General features: G+C 42.9%; 1 protein-coding gene across 3 annotated transcripts in view; it reads left to right on the top strand.

Annotated features, from left to right (window-relative positions):
• The window catches only part of ST7 (suppression of tumorigenicity 7), a 189,938-nt gene that overhangs the window by 699 nt on the left and 168,730 nt on the right, over positions 1 to 20,509 (top strand). The window lies entirely within an intron of this gene.

Raw genomic sequence — 20,509 nt, 5'->3', positions numbered from 1 at the left:
ACCTTTATTTTTTTTGTCTTGTAAATATGTATATATATTTATGTGTATATATATTTATATATATGTATATGTATGTGTATATATATATATATATATATATATGTATATGTGTATATATATTTATGTATGTACATATGTATATATGTATGTGTATATATATTTATATATGTGTGTGTATATATATGTATAATTTTTTTTTTTTTTAAGGGCGCATGTTAAACTTGGTAATGTGATGGCGAGACACGTATACATTTATATCGCCCAGCGCTATATTTCAGTGCACACAGTACCATTGTTTTCTTTCCCATTTGATTTAATAATTCTTCACTTTCCACAAAAAGACAAGTTTGTGGCAATATGCTGTAGGCGCCTGCAAACCAAAACAGACCATGTCCAATTATTTGCAAAGGAAGATAGGCTTTTGTTTAACCCTTTGCTGGCACTTGACTGATACAACAGTGAAAAAAATTACAGCAGACAGATTAGCACTAAATGATCGAACCCCTTTTGGGGCCAAAATGCACAAATTTTTCACTTTGACAGCTGCTTGCGTAATATAAGGCAAACATGGATAAATTGCAGCTTACTTAAAAATCAAGAAGCGATTTACAGATCCCAGAAATAAAGCACTGCATGAATTAGGTTACCAACAATATCATTTATTTTTTTTATAACATTTTTATTTTGGCAACACATTTATACAAACACGACATACCGGGGTATGCAAATAATTTAAAATGAGCATATATCTCCGATGTGCTGCTTTTTGTGCACGTCTCTCCATGTGTTGTGTGGTTGGGGTGCTCTAGGAAAGAAGTCTAGTGTTTTTTTTTTGGTTTTTTTTAAAGATAGGAAAACCTTTTGGTGCTAAAAGACCATTTTTGTAGCGGAGATGTCATCTCTACGGGTAACGCTTAGCTCGGACAGAACGCGATGCGACGTGCGCACGTCCGTCGCAAATTTGGGTTGTGCAGTGGGAGTTTTCAAACTGAAAACTCCACTGGCGGCAAAGTGCAGCGTTGTCGCTGCGACATTTTGCCGGCACAACCCAAATTGAAATTTGGGGCTACCGTCGCGTGACGCGAGCTGGTTCAGCCAATAATGGCGACCACCTCCGTGACGCGTTCGTTACACGCCCCCGCCACGCCCCCAAATGCTGCGATCTGCCTCCTGCAGTTTGAGCACAGATCGCTGTGCTGCAGGAGCGAGTGTCGGGGGCACGAACGCTAGCAAGCTGCCGTAGCGCCCTGTCTGAGCGAGCCCTAAGCTATTGACTCCATGCAAATGAATACGACCTTTATCTTTTCCAGCATCGGGAAGATTTCTTTACATCATATTCAATAAGGTCCTGAAAGTCCGTTGTCTTCTGGTGGGGGGTTAAAAATCGCCCTTTCCATTGCTAAGAGCAATTTCCTCTAAAATCAGACTTTTTTTTTTTTTTTAACCATATAAAAATAAGTAAATTAAACAAACATACCAAAAAAGCATTGGAGAAAAAAAAATCAATAACTTACTGTAACATACTGTTAGCTGTTACCGTAAATATAGCTGATGGTGTTTAAATATAGCTGCAGTTGGCATATGAGCCAATCTCACTGAGACTTCACAGCAGGGGTGGGCATCTCTAGTTCTCAAGGGCCACCAACAGGTCAGGATATCCCTGCTTCAGCACTGGTGGCTCAATCAGTGGCTCAGTCTTCAATTGAGCAACCTGTGCTGAAACAGAGATATCCTGAAAACCTGACCTGTTGGTGGCCCTTGAGAACTGGAGTTGCCCACCCCTGCTCCCCACAGTGAGACAGCAGGGCTGATCAGACAACCCGAGATGTGAAGGCTCCTACCAGGCAGGTGTTGGATTAGAAAGAGGAAGATAGTCATCTTCAATAGACCTGCATTGAGGAAAGGGGATTTTTAATCAGGGAGAAAGCAGAAACCAAATCATTCTGATAAGGCAGCCTTGAGAACTCTATATTATCATTATTATTATTATTATTATTATTATTATTATTGCTTGGTCCATCATTTCCGTAGTCCACGTGTTCATTGTCATTTTGTCAATGTGACTGAGAATGTTTACTTCAAAAGTGCTGGGGGATCTAAAAAGTGCCGTGTACGGTGTAGGAGATTGGCGTAAGGATTATTATTTATAGCATTATTGGTTTAAATGGCTTGATTTACATTTAAGATGCTTGGAAACTGCAACAAAAAAAAAAGGATAGATGTGAATGTTCTATTCAGGACGGCTTGCAAAATCAGGTGGTGTTTGCGGGGTCTCTTGTGCTCCACATATCGCTACCTGTGTGCCGGGTGTGGTGGCACTGGAAGTCGGGCCCGGCTTCCGTGATCGCCGCCTGGAAGGGCTTCCTCCGTCGCTGCTCCTGCTGCACAGGTGGGTTCCTGTGTGAGAGAGCGTGTGGCCTCTGCAAGGGTGGAGCCTGGTGCAGTCACACCGATGGCAGAGCCAGCAAGCAGGCCCTGATTCCCACTAGCATCCTACTGATGCCGGAGATGTTGGTGCGGTGCAAAAGTTACCTGTATATACCATGAACCTGCTCTTGTGCCATTGGTGTCTTTCCCTTTTCGGTTTCTAGCATAGATAGTGTACACATCTTTCTAAACTATTATCCTGTGAACTTTGTGTTTTAATGATTAATCCATGCAGATTTTTTTTAAGTCGGGTACAATACTATTTTGAATCCACATGACCCAGCATGTAAAGACAATTATAGCAAACGGTTTCATCTTGGGCGGTCTCTGAGTTCAGTCGGCAGCCGTGATTTCTACCAATTCATTTTGTATAATTGTACAATATATGTAGGGATTCTGTTGTTTTTGGGGGGTGGGATCTCATAAAATCAGTGTTTTATTTTGTTGTTTTCATTTTATATAAAAAAATCTATCTGTGTGTTATGAAAGGGAAATGAATAAATACAGGAGGGCCCCAGTTATGCGGCGGGTTCCGTTCTAAGGACCCGCTGCAAAGCGAAAAACGCCGCAAAGCGGAACCCCGGTGATTTTCGTTCTACGCATTGCAACATCGGTATAAAAAACATTCTGCGCATGCGCTACCCCGGACCGTCCCGTTCTGCGCATGCGGAGACATGGCGGCCCCCTTCTCGGTACCGCCGTATCGGCAGATCGCTGAGAAGCGAGGCCTTGCGGTAAATTGACACGCATTTGAATTGCGTGATGTCTGTCTCCTCCTACCTGTGCGCGGGCTGTGGAAGAGGTATAATTTAATAGTAAAGGATGCTTCATTTCCGCTGGTTTTTATACGTTTCAACCAAAAGTGCAAGATAGTCGGTGGTGTTTTTTTTTAGGTTTAGACCTAAAACCGGAATACCTGAATATATGTAATATTACACTGTGTTCCTAACTAGGAATACTATTCTGTAGGATGGTGTTGTACTGATAGATCAGGAGTGGCCAACTTCAGTCCTCAAGTGCCACCAACAGGTCGGGTTTTAAGGCTATCCCTGCTTCAGCACAGGTGGCTCAGAGCCAGCTGTGCTGAAGTGGGGATATCCTTAAAACCTGACCTGTTGGCGGCCCTTGAGGACTGGAGTTCACCACCCCTCTGATATATGCTAACAGCCGATGCAGTATTGCGGTACATTTAAGATGAGGCGATTTTATGTCTAGGGACCTTTTCCTAAACGGTTCCCTGCGGTCAGAGTATGATGGAGCGGAGCGTTACTACTTTTATTTATTTACACTGTTCTATTCTTTTTTTACAATGGGGATACGTGGAGTGCTCGCATAAATTGTGCAAACATGACAAGTGGCTGCTACGTCTATTTTTATGGGGGGGGAAATAAATAAAGAATGCAGCAGGATTTCAGTGTCAGTTAAAAATAGAGTTTATTTACATGTTGGGAAGATACACTGGCGATGGTTCAGCCCTGATTATGGTTTCAAAATGGGAACTAAAATGTTGGCGTTGTATCTTCAAAATATGTAAATAAACCCAATTTAGACTAGATCAGGGGTGGGCAACTCCAGTCCTTGGGTCAGGTTTTCAGGATATCCCTGCTTCAGCACAGGTGGCTCAGTCTTGGACTGAGACAATGATTGAGCCACCAGTGCTGAAATACGACCTGTTCGTGGCCCCTGAGGACTGGCGTTGCCCACGCCTGGACTAGATAGACCTGTTAAAAGGCCTTTGTTCTGCTAGCACAGTCCTTTGGAAATTCGATTTAAAATCTTTCTCTCTTCTCCTCCTTTCTCTCTCTTCCTCATTTCTCTCTTTTCCTCTTTTCTCTCTTTCTCTCATGTTAAAAGGGATTGGAAGCAAAATGACACTGTGCTCATTTGCATGTCATTTCCCAGAATTCCTGGCTGCAGTGGACGCATTGTATACTAAGAGCTATTGGTGAAAAACAGGGTTGCAGACCGGTCTGAGACATGTGAATGTGCTCACAAGTGACATTTTTGTTTGCAGGATTCTCTCGAAATTCCCTTATTAATAACAATTCAAGTTCAGGAATCTACTATAAATTATACTATCTTATACCATGTGCATATCTCTACAAGTACCACCCTTTATTTAAATTGAACTTAAACCAAAATCTCTCCTCCATGTCGCATTCTGTGTCCCTCCCCCCCCATCCCCATCCCAACTTACCTTGAGCCTTTTTTGTATTCCCTTCATCTGCCACGTCTTCATATTGCCTACTTCCAATGTGCTCTACCAGTCTGCCTGCAGACCATGCTAATGGACAGTGCCTCAGATACAAGGGCCATGCTTTACAGCAATAAGCTGTTTACTTCAAAGGTATTTAGACATTGCAAAAACCCCAGTGCCAAAGAGACGATCCAAATGTATTATTTGAATTGAACAATTTAAAAAAAGAACTAGTAAACATTAGAGAAGTAAAACATGAAAGAGAAGATCTTGCAACGCCTCCCGGTCCAGCCTGTAAAATGAACAAGAAAACGTCTCAATTGCCAAACAGTGATGAATCATACCGTAGGCGCCAAACAGACTCCCTTCCTCCACCTTGCAGGCCAAATTATATATATCTATCTATATATCTATATATAAGTTCTTCAGTATTCGGTGATACCTTTTTTATTGGACTAACAATTCTCTCTCTCTCTCTCTCTCTCTCTCTCTCTCTCTCTCTCTCTCTCTCTCTCTCTCTCTCTCTCTCTCTCTCTCTCTCTCTCTCTCTTATATATATTCATATATATATATTCTCTATATATATATATATATAATCTCGACTTGATGTGATAGGTGTGTGTGTAAATATAAATATTTAAAGCGCCCACAATGTTTAAAGCACTTTACAAAAGCATGAAATGCACAGGGGGCTGCTACTACATAGGTGAGATGGGACAGGGGCTAAACGAGCATGATCTGTTTTAAGGGGGATCAGAACTTGCCTTTTATTTTGGTTGTGCTGTCCAGAGCTAAATCATACTATTCTTAACTTTGAAACTTTAAAAAATTTTTTTTTAATTGTCGGTGCATTTATAGAGACAATCAACAGGTATGTAGTAGAGCAGGGGAAAATTCCTCAAGGGAAAAACGGAGCACAGCAACGGAAGGAGGGGGCTGGACACCGGTGTGTAGATAAAAATCCTTTAATCCGTGGTAGACATCATGGTATGGGATAGGTATGAAACTCTTACGCGTTCGGGCCGTTGCCCTTTATCAAAGAGAATATAAAGGGCGACGGCGCGAAACGCATACGAGTTTTTTACCTATCCCATACCATGATGTCTGCCATGGATTAAACAATTTTTATCTACACACCGGTGTCTAGCCCCCTCCTTCCGTTGCTGTGCTCCGTTATTTCCATAGAGAGAATCAATATGGCCACCTTTGCAACTATTAGAAACCTGCCCTATAGGTCAGGGTAGTAGTCATACCCTGATGACTTTTTTATTTTTTATTGGCCCTCAGGTTTCAAGCTAACCCAGTGGTCACTTAAATTTCTCTAACAACGAAAACCCACATTAAAAGGTGGATTACTTGGGTTCCAATAGTGAGAATTGGAATAGTGTGGTTCAGCTCCTGAGAATAGTGAGAAGAGTGTGGTTCAGCTCCTGAGAACAGTGAGAAGAGTGTGGTTCAGCTCCTGAGAATAGTGAGAAGAGAGTGTGGTTCAGCTCCTGAGAATAGTGAGAAGAGAGTGTGGTTCAGCTCCTGAGAATAGTGAGAAGAGAGTGTGGTTCAGCTCCTGAGAATAGTGAGAAGAGTGTGGTTCAGCTCCTGAGAATAGTGAGAAGAGTGTGGTTCAGCTTCTGAGAATAGTGAGAAGAGTGTGGTTCAGCTCCTGAGCACTGGAAATTAGAAGAGCACAACCCCTACCGGTATAATCCCGTTTCATGCTGTGACCCAACCCCTACCGGTATAATCCCGTTTCATGCTGTGACCCTGAGGAAGGGAATGAGATTTGTGAAATGCATAGGGCAGTTTGTCAGCCCTGGTGCGATCCTACTCCAGTCCCTACAGCATGATGTCATTAGCCAGCGACCCCATACTCTGTAGGAACACCAGGTAGACACTCTGTGTGAGATAAGAGGCAGTGCTGGAGAAGATGTGGATCAGAGAAGACGAAGCAGAGCAAAAAGAGAGGCAGACGAGGTACTAACAGGCGGATACAGATTGAGACGAGGGGTAGAAAGATGGTGAGAGACAGACAAAGGGTAGGGGATAGAGAGAGAGAGAGAGAGAGAGATATGGGGAGCACAGAGGTGGCAGAGAGACATGGGGGTGGCACAATGTTGGCAATAAAAACTCAAGGGGCACAAAGGGAGACAAACAGGCATGGGGGCACAGAGGGAGAGACAGATGCGTGCTGATCCCTAAAAAAGGTGCCAGAATCCACTGAGTTTGGGATGTCTGTATGTTTCTATGTACAGCTTAACCCCGTTATAACGCGATCCGTTACAACACGAATCCGCTTATAACGCGATGCAAGCGTGGCTCCCAATGTTCATATTTATGAATACCTTACAACACGATTAATGGTATTTTAAATACTTTATTGCACAATGCATACAATTGTACATTATTTCTAACGCGATCCGCTTATAGCGCAATGTGATTCTTTGGACCCCAAACACAGCGTTATAAAGGGGTTGAGCTGTATGTAGTGCGCTAGGAGTATCTAAAACAAATATCCACACTACAGACAAGAACCAAAACTGGCAAATCAAATAATCGATCCCAGTGCCGTGCTACTAGTTACTCAATAGAAAGAACTAATGATCATTATATTGATCTACGTCCTCATCACCTATTGAAAAACATAATTTTCAACTATTGTGTTATACCAATTCTACACAACACAAAAAAACTTGTGCACCCAAATTAATAACCTATGTTTGAAACAAAGTATTTATACCAATAATGTGCTTTTTTGAGTGATGGTGAAAGGCTGTGCTGCCATGTGGACGCTGCAAGCAGACACAGCGTTTTTCACACAAATGTGATTTATTGAGCCGTTTTTCATATGTATGTGTCATTTTTTGCAAGGGAATTACCTTGTTCTATTTTAGAATAGTGAGAATGGGGTTTCCCCTGAAACATTGCCCCGCGTATTACTATACTTCTGGCAACCTGGCACCTTCATCTGAAGTGTTCATGTAATCTTGTGTGTTTCATGGTTCTTATTTTCTATACAGATCTCTACAGCTGTCCATCAGTCCATGTCACATGTGGCTATTATTATACCTGCTGATGGATGAGTATTATTGTTTCTTTCTGATCTGGATTAACTGTTTTATATTTAAATATTGATACAATTAAGATATTGTCCATCTACAATGTCTGTGTGTTAAACTCATAATGTAATCCTTATCTAATTTTTTTTTTAATTAAAAATCAATTTTTACCAGAATAATTTCGTGAATTTTCTTGGTGCTGGGAACTTTTTTGACATGTTGGATATTACTGATTTTGTTTGTTGCCACCCTTCAGTGCCCTAGATCCTATAGTAAACAGCAGAGTAACTCCAGAGAAAAGAAAGTTCTCCGTCTGTTTGGATGAGTAAAGAGCTGGGAGCATGTTTCTGTAAATATTGGGCGTATGCGATGTCCATATTATTTGGGTTTCACTCAGCTCTCCAAAGAGAAGTAGTCTTAGGACTCGGATATACTGGACGAGCACGCATCGGATTGCATGGCGTCACACGTGTCTGTCGCCCAAGCGGTCTGTGAACTGAGATCGCTCGCGGAAGCGTGGCCGTGATGTCACGAAGCTGGTTTGCCCTCATTGGCTGAACCGATCGTGTGTCCCGGCTCAAAATTCTGCTGTGCGGTCGCTCTTCATCTCGTGCTCACTATGGCCGGCCCTATAGAGCTGCTGCACTTTGTTTGCTCCGCGCGCACCGTCGCTCGCACTATGGATGCAGCCTTAGACTGTAGGAAGTAAAACTTGATATGGTAGTATGGCCATTTGTGTGGGCTGGCTACAAACATACAGTACTGCTTTTAAGTAGGAAACGCTGTTCTTTATGTAACGAGTGTTCCACCCCACCCAATCGCATATATATATATATATATATATATATATATATATATATATATATATATGTAAGGGGGAACCTATATGTTATCAGGTGTGGTGCGTTATACCTGTCAGGCTCACAGGAGGTCTGAGCCTCCGCCAGTGAGAGCCTGGGGTGAATCCTCTGGGTCGTTCTTGATTTCAGCGCCTCCACCTGTGTAGGGTTCTAAGGATATATAGAAGTTTGTCTTCACAGGACCCACATATACAATAACCACGTACTCAGGAATATATATATATATAACCAGTTTACTGTAACGCAGAACATATATATGCAGGCAATAACACACTCTTATAGCGTACACTAATAACACTCCCCCTCTAGGGGTTATCTCCCCCCAGGTAACTCAGTCCTCTCAATGTCTCTTACTCCACTAGGAGTATACCCGCCCACCACCGTGTATCCCCACACCGTGTCCACAGCCTACCCCCTTTTTCCCGTGGTCAGCGCTGCCACTATGTGAATAGGTAATGTGAGAATGGTATAGGTTGGTGCACTTATGCAGGTACCTGCCGAGAGCTCCTGCACTCGGGCCAGCAAACAACTTGACAAAGGATCAGTCGCTGATGATTCTTTCTGATCCGGAATCTCCTCGCACGGGGTCCGCCAGGGGCGATCCCACCCTGGAGATAGTCTCTGTCTCTGGATGTAGGCCTGAGCCCAAGCCTCCGTTCAGGGAGCGCAGCGTCCGCTGTGTCCCTATCTATCTTTAATACTAATGGGATAGTCCCTAACTTGGGGCCAGTCCCTAAGCACCACAAGCTGGGGGAGTTCAGGACCTATCTGGGGCCTAAGGGGGGTTCTGGCCTATTGCAGTGGGTCACTGACCCCTGCACTCACCTCCTTCCCCTAGCTCTCCCGGTCCTGCACTGACTTGCTCCTCGCGCGCGAAATGTATCTAATTCCCTGCAAGCAGGGGCTCCTGCAGCCCTTTTGGCTCACCGGCTTCACATGGGGTCCCCTAAGGCTCATGGGACCTGTAGTCCCTGGCTATTACCTTCCCTGGTAGGCTAGGCTTCGCGCGCTTATCCTGCGCATGCGCAAACTCTGCCGGGCCGCCGGGACTTACTGCGCATGCGCGATATATCACAAGATGGCGGCGCCCTGCTCGGGAGCCGCCGGAACGCTAAACCGCTCCCTGCACTGGCCCCCACCCTCCAGAAAGGCCGGCGGGTCTATCGAGTGATCCCCGACAGCGGAGAAAACGAGGGGGAAGGTCGCGGGGCAGCAACACACAGAGGGGACCTGGCTACATCTATATAGAGTGAAAACTTGATACTGTCTCCCATAAGTTTCTGTTTTGTCATATGTCTCACATGATTTAAGTACACAACTTTTGCCTTAATAAACAATTTGCCGTCTTCTATTTTACTTTATCACAGTCCTTGCCAGTTTACACATGTCCTATCAAGACAAGCTAGAATACAAACATTACCAGAGATTAGGGGAGGAGAGCATTTGGCAATCATGATGTGCTTCTGAACGTCAGATAAGACGTCACCAAGCAAACCAATGTTCCTAAACCTTTGTTGGCACCGGCAAGATGTTTTGATATGATTGTAGAATGCTACTATCCTCGTGTTTTGTAAAAGTAGGAGGGAGACCAACTTACAAAACCTTGCTTATATGTGTGAAAGCCCTTTAGGCAGCTTAACTGGGTCCCTGTTCAAACAAAGGGTGGTAACATGTTTCAATAAATTCCCTGCGTATGTGTACAAAAACACTCCCCATGTTTGTAACAAAATACACAGCACTCACCGCTCTATTGTGGCTTTTACGGTTCTTCTTCACAGACCCTTCCCCAAATACGTAGGCCTACTGCTGGATACTGGCAATAAAGGTTCTCAGTGTGTTAAGGATACAGCAGTTATTTTTTAACTCAAAACCAATAAACAACACAGCCTTGATCGCTCCGTGTTGTGAGCTAAAGCTCCATGCTACTACTAAACCCATTCGGTGAAGAATGTATGGCATGGAATCTTCTTACCTAAACTGAATAAACGAGCAGCATTACGAATTTGTTAGATGCCCCCAAAATAATGTTGCTGCATTTTAGAGTGGAACATTTCTGAAACGCAAACATTCCTGACAACTTCATTTTTGACAGTGTCTGGCAAAATAGTACAAATATGGCTGCTGGGGTCACCAATAAGAAACCTGTACGTCATCACTGAGGTTGTGGCTTTCTATTGGGCGCCGGAGGCAAAGCTGCCCGAACAGCCATATTGATCTCCTGGGCAAGTATTCCTTCTTTTGTCAACTGCTGGTTGCTGATGCCAGCAGCGGCGCAGTTGAGCTTCGTGGGACCAGTGGAGGGCCGGATTCAGGTGTGTGTAAGCTCTGGGCATTCTCATTGTAGGCCCCCAAGATAGAATAGGACTACTATAATGGATAAACTTATCATTGACGTGGGCAGACGGAGAGCAGCATACGCCACACTGAATGAAAGGTCTGGTTTTCTTGTTGATAGATCTATGTCCATTGATGAAGTGGCCTCTGAAACAAGTGCATTAATAGATACATATCCATCACATCTCGAACATGCATTCACAGAGGAATTTCTATTGCTCTCAGGTATGTACACAGACAAACTAAAGGGGAGCGCTCTCTTTCAAAGTTGAAACGTATAAAGAACTGTCTTAGGTCAACAATGGGACAGAAACGACTATCTTCACTCACACTACTCTCAGTAGGGAATGAGCTTTTATAAAAATTTAAATTGGAAGATGGAGTCCGTGATTTTGCTAACAAAAAGAGCCGCAAAGTTGATGTTTAATGTACATTTACTTAAGTCAGAGCTAAAATCCTTACACTCTATTCAGATGTACAACACACTACATTGTACTATTTTGTTATGCTACTTATTATTCATTCTTGATTATTAAACTTTCCATAATCTCTCGCAATTTTTATTTAATGTTACATACGTGTGTGTGTGTGTGTGTGTGTGTGTGTGTGTGTGTGTGTGTGTGTGTGTATGTGTATATACTTAAACAGTATCACTGTACCCAGTGGATAATGCAAGTCTGTCCCAGAGACAGTGAGGTAAAGATAACCCTCCAAAAAATCAAGCCGCAACTGAGTGCTGCTTTAATTCTGCAATGCTTTGCAGATCAATGATTAATTTATCTAAGCTAATGGTTTTCTTAGAAAGACCAAACAACCTTGAAGTGAACATTTTGTTAAGTTAATAAACTTCCTGTGAAAAACAAATGTTTTGTCATTCTGATCGAATTATTGTGCCACATTTTCTATTATCAATAATAACTACATATGAATATGTAGTAATTATTAAGGACTTGGCAGGAAGGAGGGACAAAAATACTTAAACATATATAGATTCGTGCTCAACTTAAAGTCCCACTAGAGAAAGTATATAGTATATTTAAATACTTTGAAAAAGGTCACAGAGCTTAATCTTCTTAAGGCCGGGTTCCTGGGCTCTTCAAGGTACTTCCAAGAGACCTCCAACAACATGCAATGACAGAAGCTGAATGGACAAGCAAAACGCGTAGGGTTTGCTAGGTGGCGCTGTTTCTTCAAACCAGAGGAGAAACGAGGAGACTCGAGTTCTGGAAAATCGCCATCACTTGACGTCAGGAGCCAGTCGCTGACTAACCCGGAAGTGTACAAGGACGCCAGGAGCCCTGCTGTTGCCGGCAGCTGCAGCGCTCCATAGGAACCATACCCCATGGGATACTCCTCACGCATTGGCAACACAGCAGTGCTTATGAGAACTGCTGTCCAATGTACTCTTTGATGCTGCACTTGAATTACTTTATATGTAAGTGAGAATTGGGGTTTGTGGCCCAAAATATATCTTTTGCACTTTTCTGAAAGAAGGTCGCGCTTGTATTGCAAAAATACATAAACACCATGTAGCATTCGATTTTAGCCCTTATTTATGTATTTCACTTGTGATACTCATGACGTCTCCGATTATTGTCAGCAGTGGTGGGAGGGGTAGCTCCAGCCTTGCAGCTACTAGAAGAATTTGTTGCCCTAAAAGATGTGTCCGGAGGAAGATCTGCCTCCGTTATTTCTTGTGTTTTTTTGCAGATTTGTTTCCAGAAGCTTTGGATCCGCAGGCAGAATCGCCAAAATATGTGATGGATTTGATGCCTCCACACCCTCTCCAACATAGAGGGGTGGGAAAGTGCCAGAGATAGCATGTAGTTGTGATGGTGTCTGATACCTCCTATATACTATTTTATAGGCATTTTCTTGGATGATATGGAGGACACCTCCCAGCTGCAGCTCTATTCCTCTGCCGTCCTTCCCCTACCCAATTCTGTCTCCAATCTACCCATATAGTTACATTTGAAAAGTATTGGGGAAGGGGGGGGGGGAATAGATTAATATAAATAGAAGATAAATTTCCTCTTGTAAAGGTCGAAATTGGTAAGGATCAGTTCTAAATTAGTTGAAGCTCAACGCTCTCATTTTGTGGATTTGTAGCAAATTGCAGACAGCACCACCTATATGTAAAATATATACAGTGTATATACTATACATATTAAATATATAGTGTATGTGTGTATATATATATATATATATATATATATATATATATATATATATATATATATATATATATATATATTGTGTATTTATGTGTGTAAAGCACCTCTGGTTCCCTGCAAGCAGCTATACCATCCTTCCAGCCCTGAGGGAGCTTTGATCTGTGGACTTCTGATGCAGAGAAACCAGATGGTGGTGATATATTCACAAATTACCTAAATAACTTTTATTCTTGTGAGTGCATTCCCTCCCCTCCTCCTTTTACCATTAAATTTACAATTTTACGCTATGGGGCGTGCGCTCTTTTTTCTTTTTCTCCTCTAGGTTCCCTTTGGATTTGGTTTACCCATTTTAAGAGCAGCCGGAGACCCCTATACTAGCACTAATTGTTTATCATCATATGGACTGATTTAAAAGGACTGGTTCGATTATCTTTTGCACGGTTATATTTTTCATTTTTCACTATATATTGTTTATGGTATTCACTGTGTTTTATGTCCATATATATTATTCAATATTTATGCACACTTCATCACCTTTTTATTGTTAAACACATGCACCTATATAGGGTTTTACCTTACCAATAAGAAAAAATACATTTTTTATTCACTATTAGGGTTAGATTATAATACCTTGGCGCTACTTTATTTTGTGTGTGTGTGTGTATATATATATATATATATATATATATATATATATATAAATATATATAAAATCTTTTTTAATTTACTTATTTTTGGATGTTTTTCTCCGTTAACAAAATGTTGAAGTTCTAGATATCTAAAAGGCTCGGGGTTTGACGTTTAATATTGCCTAAAGGGATTCAAACGTACCCGAGGACCTGGAGGAGAAAAATAGCCACATCTATAGATGTGTAAATTGTGCCAGACTGAGAAGGCCAGTAAGACCATCCCAGGGAGAGGTGGAATTCTTAAACAATGGGGTCATGGGAAAGGGGTCATTTTTAGCACTAAGATCCCATACCCTGAAACAATGGTTAATAGCAGAGTAGGTATAGAATAAAGCTCGATCTGGATGTGTTAGGCATCCACCTAATATTGGGGTTGGAACACCATGAACTTTCAATTACAGCCCAGTCTTTACATAGTTCAGGGTGAAGCCAAATGGCTTCCATTTGCTGCTATGTAACAGTCATGAAATGAGGGTAAATCTATTCCACCAAAACATTTGTTAAAGATAAATACCACTCTTTTAAATACCAGTCCTTTTGTGATTCCAATTACATGCATACAGTAGGTATGTTTCTGAATTGGTTTGCAGATCCTCTTAGGGTTAGATACTAGGTAGAAGCATCATCTTGACTTGTATCATGGGACCTATCTAGCTAGTATTTCAACGTCTGTATGGATGAGAGAAATAGGACACTAATTGCCGCACATTACACAGTCCTTCCCTTTTGGGGGGCATTACTGAGATGGTAGCAGCCAGCATCAAATTGGGAAAGTGTCCTCCATATGTGATGGCATTTAAAAAGCGTCACTATCCATGGGGTTGGGATCAAACTAAAATTTTTGTAATGAAGGTTTGAGATCCCATCCTGGGGATTTATTGTTTTAAAAGCATTTTAGAACAGCCTCTACATGCTCAAGTTAGATTTTGGCCATCAGTTATTTTGCTGAAATTTGTGGGAGGTTACAACCTTTCAGATAGGCATGTATTTTACTGATAGTATCAGGAGTTGCAGACTGACATATTTCAACTGGAATGTTTCCAAAAATGTTAAGTTGAAAAAGTGCTCCTTCAGCAGCAGGCATATATATATGTTCTTGCACAAAAGCAAGTTTGGCTTCAATGATTAATGTGGAGAAATGCACATTGTACAGTATAAGCGTATAATTTATAGAAGGTCTCTTCTATTGAACAGTGTTATTAATAGGGGTGAAGCTAGCTAGCCAGCTAGAAAATGTTAAGAGCCAAGCTTTTTTGCTGAGTAGCAGGGGGTTCCTGTATGGAACCACCACCCCTTCCCAGTGACGCACACACTCTCACACTGACGCTCACAGATTACACACTGAAACACCTCCCACTTACCTCAAAGAGCTGGGGCGGGCAGAGTCCTAGAGCTGTCCCCTCACTCCCGCCCCCAGCCCTTACGTACCTCTGTCGCCGATCTCCCTTCTCTTCCTTCCTCTTACCCCCGTCTGCCTCCCCCTAGCCCCCCCCCTGCATGCACTCATTGTGCTGTGGTGATTTGATGTCAGTCACTGCTGCAGACGGTCACAGTGCGCCCGACCCTGCATTAATGTCGCTTTAGTGAAGCAGGATTGGGCGCACTGTTGCCGGTTGCAGCGCTGACGAACAGGTCAAGCCACCATCGCGCAAATAGGTGCCAGGGGGGAATTTTAGGTGCCCCAGGATTTGTCCATACCTGGTTATCAATAAGGATATTTTGAGAGAATCCCTAACAGTGACATAGGATCAACATCTTAATAACAAGCTACAGCCACAATATGGCTGTATCACATAACAACCCCTTTTATGTGACACAGCCACAATATGGCTGTATCACATAACAACCCCTTTTATGTGACACAGCCACAGTATGGCTGTTGCTTGTTAATAAAAAGTGGATCCTTCATAGGCCCACAAAGATCATAACGAGAAGGTGAAGGAGTCGTCGTCACTTTGCTGCAGCTTTTAGTGCTAGAAGGAGAAGACCGACAGATCAAGTGGAGTAGTAAGGCTGCGCTTCTAGTGACGGCGACGCGACGTCTCCCGAAAACAAATGTATTGCCGCCGTCGCGTGCACTTATAGTAAGCGCGACAGAAGCGACGCGAAATTTGGAAGCCGGTCAAATTTGATTTTTCAGAGGCTGTCGCCACATGTGACAGTCTCTGAACCAATCAATGACCTGGTCGACAGCGACGTCCCGCGCACTATAACCGCGGCCTTAGGCTGTTTTTAAGTCTAGTGGATAAACACACATTTGCTAGTGGTAGGGAAGATAACTGTAATGGATGTATTCTCACCACCATCCATCCTGCAGCTCCAGTGTATCTAGCAATGTTGCAGAGCAGGGGTGAGCTGGCCTGGGTGCGAGGGGCAAATTACCCCGTGGGCTGCCTTGGTTTTGTTATTTGGGCTGGTTGGTTCACCGAGGAGTCTAAGGCCGCGCTTATAGTGCCGGCGACACGACCGGTGACGTCACCCATCGCCATTGCGATAGTTATATTTCAAATTTAGGCGATGTCATAAAGGGGGAAGGCAGAGGGATGGAGAAGCTCCTGAAAAAAATCAAATGGCGACTACCAGATTTTTGGTAGCACTGTCGCGCCGTCGCGTGCACTATAAGTGCCGACGACGGTGACAAGGCATTTGTTTTGACGCGACGATTGCCGGCACCGGCACTATAAGCGCAGCCTAACAAACCGGCATGCAGCAGGGCCCAAGAGAATTCTTAGCGCAAGATTTCCCCTCCATTCCTGCTGCAGGTCGAGGAGGATCAACAGTGGTCATGAAAAGCGAATTGCCATAAAGCAGCAGTCCAAACCTTTTTTCACCGTTTAAATTTCCCCCGCACCCCTTTAATATGTGCATCAATACAATCCACACACTGATCAGTAGTTCGCTAAGTTGCCGATCGATCGGGGAAGATTCAGCTCAGCGGTTCACTAAATGTCTGTCAGTGTGCAGTAGAGGACCAAAGATGCAAAGTTCTGTGGGGAAGATCATGTGACCAGGCAGTCACTAGATACAATTGGTGCACTGCTAGAGAGGGCAGGGCTCAAAAAGGGGTGTGCCAGAGCCGGTTTCAGAAGTGGAAGGGGATGTGACTTTGTAAATGGTTGCTATAATGTAACAAGCATTTTTGTTTCTATAACACAAAAAAATGTAATTCAGAGTTGTTTAAAAATAAATGCTACTAGTTTTTTCTCATAGTACAGAACTGATTTTATTTTAAAAAAAACACGCGCACGTCGGATATTGCTTGGTCTGCAGCTTTAAGGCCGCGCTCATAGTGCCGGGTACGGATGACGTCATCCGTCTCCGTAGCCATTGTAATTTGAGTTTTGGAGACGTCCCTGGCTACAGGGGGAGTGACGTCAGGCAAGGGGGAAGGCAGAGGGGCGGAGACAAGAGCAAGGGGGAAGGCTGAAATGGAGAGGAGTTATAATTTCTGTTTGTATGCTGAATTTACTTTACAGTTGTGTGAAAAAGAAAGTACACCCTTGTTGAATTCTATTGTTTTACATATCAGGACATAATAACAATCATCTGTTCCTTAGCAGGTCTAAACATTAGTTAAATACAACCTCAGATGAACAACAACACATGACATATTACACAGTGTCATGATTTATTTAACAAAAATAAAGCCAAAATGGAGAAGCCATCTGTGAAAAACTAAGTACACCTTATGATTCAATAGCTTGTAAAACCACCTTTAGCAGCAATAACTTGAAGTAAACGTTTTCTGTGTGACTTTATCATTCTCTCAGATGGTTGTGGAGGAATTTTGGCCCACTCTTCTTTACAACGTTGCTTCAGTTCATTGAGGTTTGTGGGTATTTGTTTATGCATAGCTCTCTTAAGGTTCCACCACAGCATTTCAATCGGGTAGAGGTCTGGACTTTAACTGGGCCATTGAAACACCTTGATTTTTTTTTCTCCAGCCATTCTGTTGTAGATTTTCTGGCGTGCTTGGGATCATTGTCCTGTTGCATGACCCAATTTCGGCCAAGCTTTAGCTGTCGGACAGATGGCCTCATATATTTAACTCTAGAATACTTTGGTATACAGAGAGTTCATGGTCGACTCAATGACTGCAAGGTTCCCAGGTCCTGTGGCTGCAAAACAAGCCCAAATCATCACCCCTCCACCACCGTGCTTGACAGTTGGTATGAGGTGTTTGTGCTGATTCGCTGTGTTTGGTTTTCGCCAAACGTGGCGCTTGCATTATGGCCAAACATCTTAACTTTGGTCTCCTCTGTCCAAAGGACATTGTTCCAGAATTCTTGTGGTTTGTTCAGATGCAACTTTGCAAACCTAAACCGTGCTGCCATGTTCTTTTTAGAGACAAGAGGCTTTCTCCTGGCAACCCTTCCAAACAAACCATACTTGTTCAGTCTTTTTCTAATTGTGTGGAATAACCTCCTATGGCGCTGAGGGTAGAGAATGGAATAGAGTCCTGTGCAGTAGTTTCTTCTTGTATAGGTAACCTCAGAGAAGGAGACAAGAGATAAACAAAGAACACCACAATAGTGTATACCCTTGAGACAATATTTGACGTGGTGGATAAGGTACAAAGAGCATTTATTGGTTAAAACAATTGAAATAAAACATGTATTGGATTAATAAACAGTAGATTATTCTCCTGCTGAATAAATTAGAAAAGCTTCCAAGCGCTTGTGCTTAAGGAAGCTGTGTTGCTCCGCCGTTGGTAAAAACTGAAATCCTACTCGCCGTCCATGAGTAAGACATGTGCAGTGGTACGGGGTCTTTTGCCAGAAATAGCCGCTCGCCGTGGGGTGCAGAACGTCCGTTTTGTGCGGGGAGATCTCCTGCAGTCCTCGTGGTCTCGCTGCCAACAGAGTTTCTTCCAAACGTCTCCTCCGCTGACGTCACCGCCTGGTATACACAGCTACGGTGTCCCTGGATGGCCACAAACCTTCCTATGCGTTTCGAAACTCCAATTGATGGGTTTCTTCGTCAGGGATCCCATCGCCAGGGAAGAAACCCATCAATTGGAGTTTCGAAACGCGTAGGAAGGTTTGTGGCCTTCCAGGGACACCGTAGCTGTGTATACCAGGCGGTGACGTCAGCGGAGGAGACGTTTGGAAGAAACTCTGTTGGCAGCGAGACAACGAGGACTGCAGGAGATCTCCCCGCACAAAACGGACGTTCTGCACCCCACGGCGAGCGGCTATTCCTGGCAAAAGACCCCGAACCATTGCACATGTCCTACTCATGGACGGTGAGTAGGATTTCAGTTTTTACCAACGGCGGAGCAACACAGCTTCCTTAAGCACAAGCGCTTGGAAGCTTTTCTCATTTATTCAGCAGGAGAATAATCTACTGTTTACTAATCCAATACATGTTTTATTTCAATTGTTTTAACCAATAAATGCTCTTTGTACCTTATCCACCACGTCAAATATTGTCTCAAGGGTAATACACTATTGTGGTGTTCTTTGTTTATCTCTTGTCTCCTTCTCTGAGGTTACCTATACAAGAAGAAACTACTGCACAAGACTCTATTCCATTCTCTACCCTCAGCGCCATAGGAGGTTATTCCACACAATCTTCTCATCTGGTTGGAAGATACCAGATCAACCTCTCAGGCAGCTCAAGGACTACCTTCATCACAGACTGTATCACAGGTTTTGTTCCACTGTTTGTATCACTGTATAATATTGATCACACAAGCGCTAATTTGCACTTAATATTTTACCACTTTTTCTAATTGTACTGTCATGAACTTTAACATTTAACATGCTAACTGAGGCCTGTAGAGTCTGAGATGTAACTCTTGGGTTTTTGTCAATTTCTCTGAGCATTGCACGGTCTGACCTTGGGGTGAATTTGCTGGCACGTCCACTCCTGGGAAGATTGGCAATTGTCTTGAATGTTTTTCACTTTTGAATAATCTTTCTCGCTGTAGAATGATGGACTTTAAATTGTTTGGAAATTGCCATATAACCCTTCCCAGATTGATGGACAGCAACAATTGCTTCTCAAAGATCATTGCTGATGTCTTTCCTCCTTGGCATTGTGTTAACACACACCTGAATGCTCCAGAACAGCAAACTGCTAAAACTTCGGCTTTTATAGAGGTGGTTACACTTGCTGTTGATCAATTAATCAAGGGCATTTGATTAGCAGCACCTGTCTGCTACTTAGCATCTTAATTGCTACGGAAGCAGTAAGGGTGCACTTAGTTTTTCACACACAGCTTCTCCATTTTGGCTTTATTTTTGTTAAATAAATCATGACACGGTGTAATGTCAGGAAATCCCCCATCAATTCGATCCCTCCATTCCCCAGCCACTTACTGTGTGTAGGGATATGTATATAGGGTCATTTAATTAATTGTCCCATGCCTATAGCATCGGTTATCGCTACATGATTGTCGCATATGGGCATTTTACAACCATTTATGCTGTTGCCAATTGAGCCGAACACCTTTTTGGCTATTTTATGAACTGCATTTTATTTATTTTTGGTCCCCTTATACATTAAAAATATCTATTAAAATTGTTTTTTATTACTATAATCATTTACACCATTACATTGTGACTCCTGACCCGGTGGACCTCAGGCTACCCCGGTAGTATATTGGCTCATCGATATAGGCGGGGTTCTTTCCCACATATGTAATACTACGCTAGCATTCAGACCACGCCATTTGGACTTTCCGGTCGGCGCTTCTTTGCACCGTGTGCCCCTGCTTGCAATGTTGACCATCGGTCATTCTAGGTAGGTTCTTTCGTGTTTGTCGGGATTA

Source organism: Ascaphus truei, chromosome 5 (genome assembly GCF_040206685.1).
Source record: "Ascaphus truei isolate aAscTru1 chromosome 5, aAscTru1.hap1, whole genome shotgun sequence".
Taxonomy (NCBI): domain Eukaryota; kingdom Metazoa; phylum Chordata; class Amphibia; order Anura; family Ascaphidae; genus Ascaphus; species Ascaphus truei.
The sequence above is the reverse complement of the archived record's forward strand: the minus strand, read 5'-3'. Positions and strand labels throughout refer to the sequence as shown.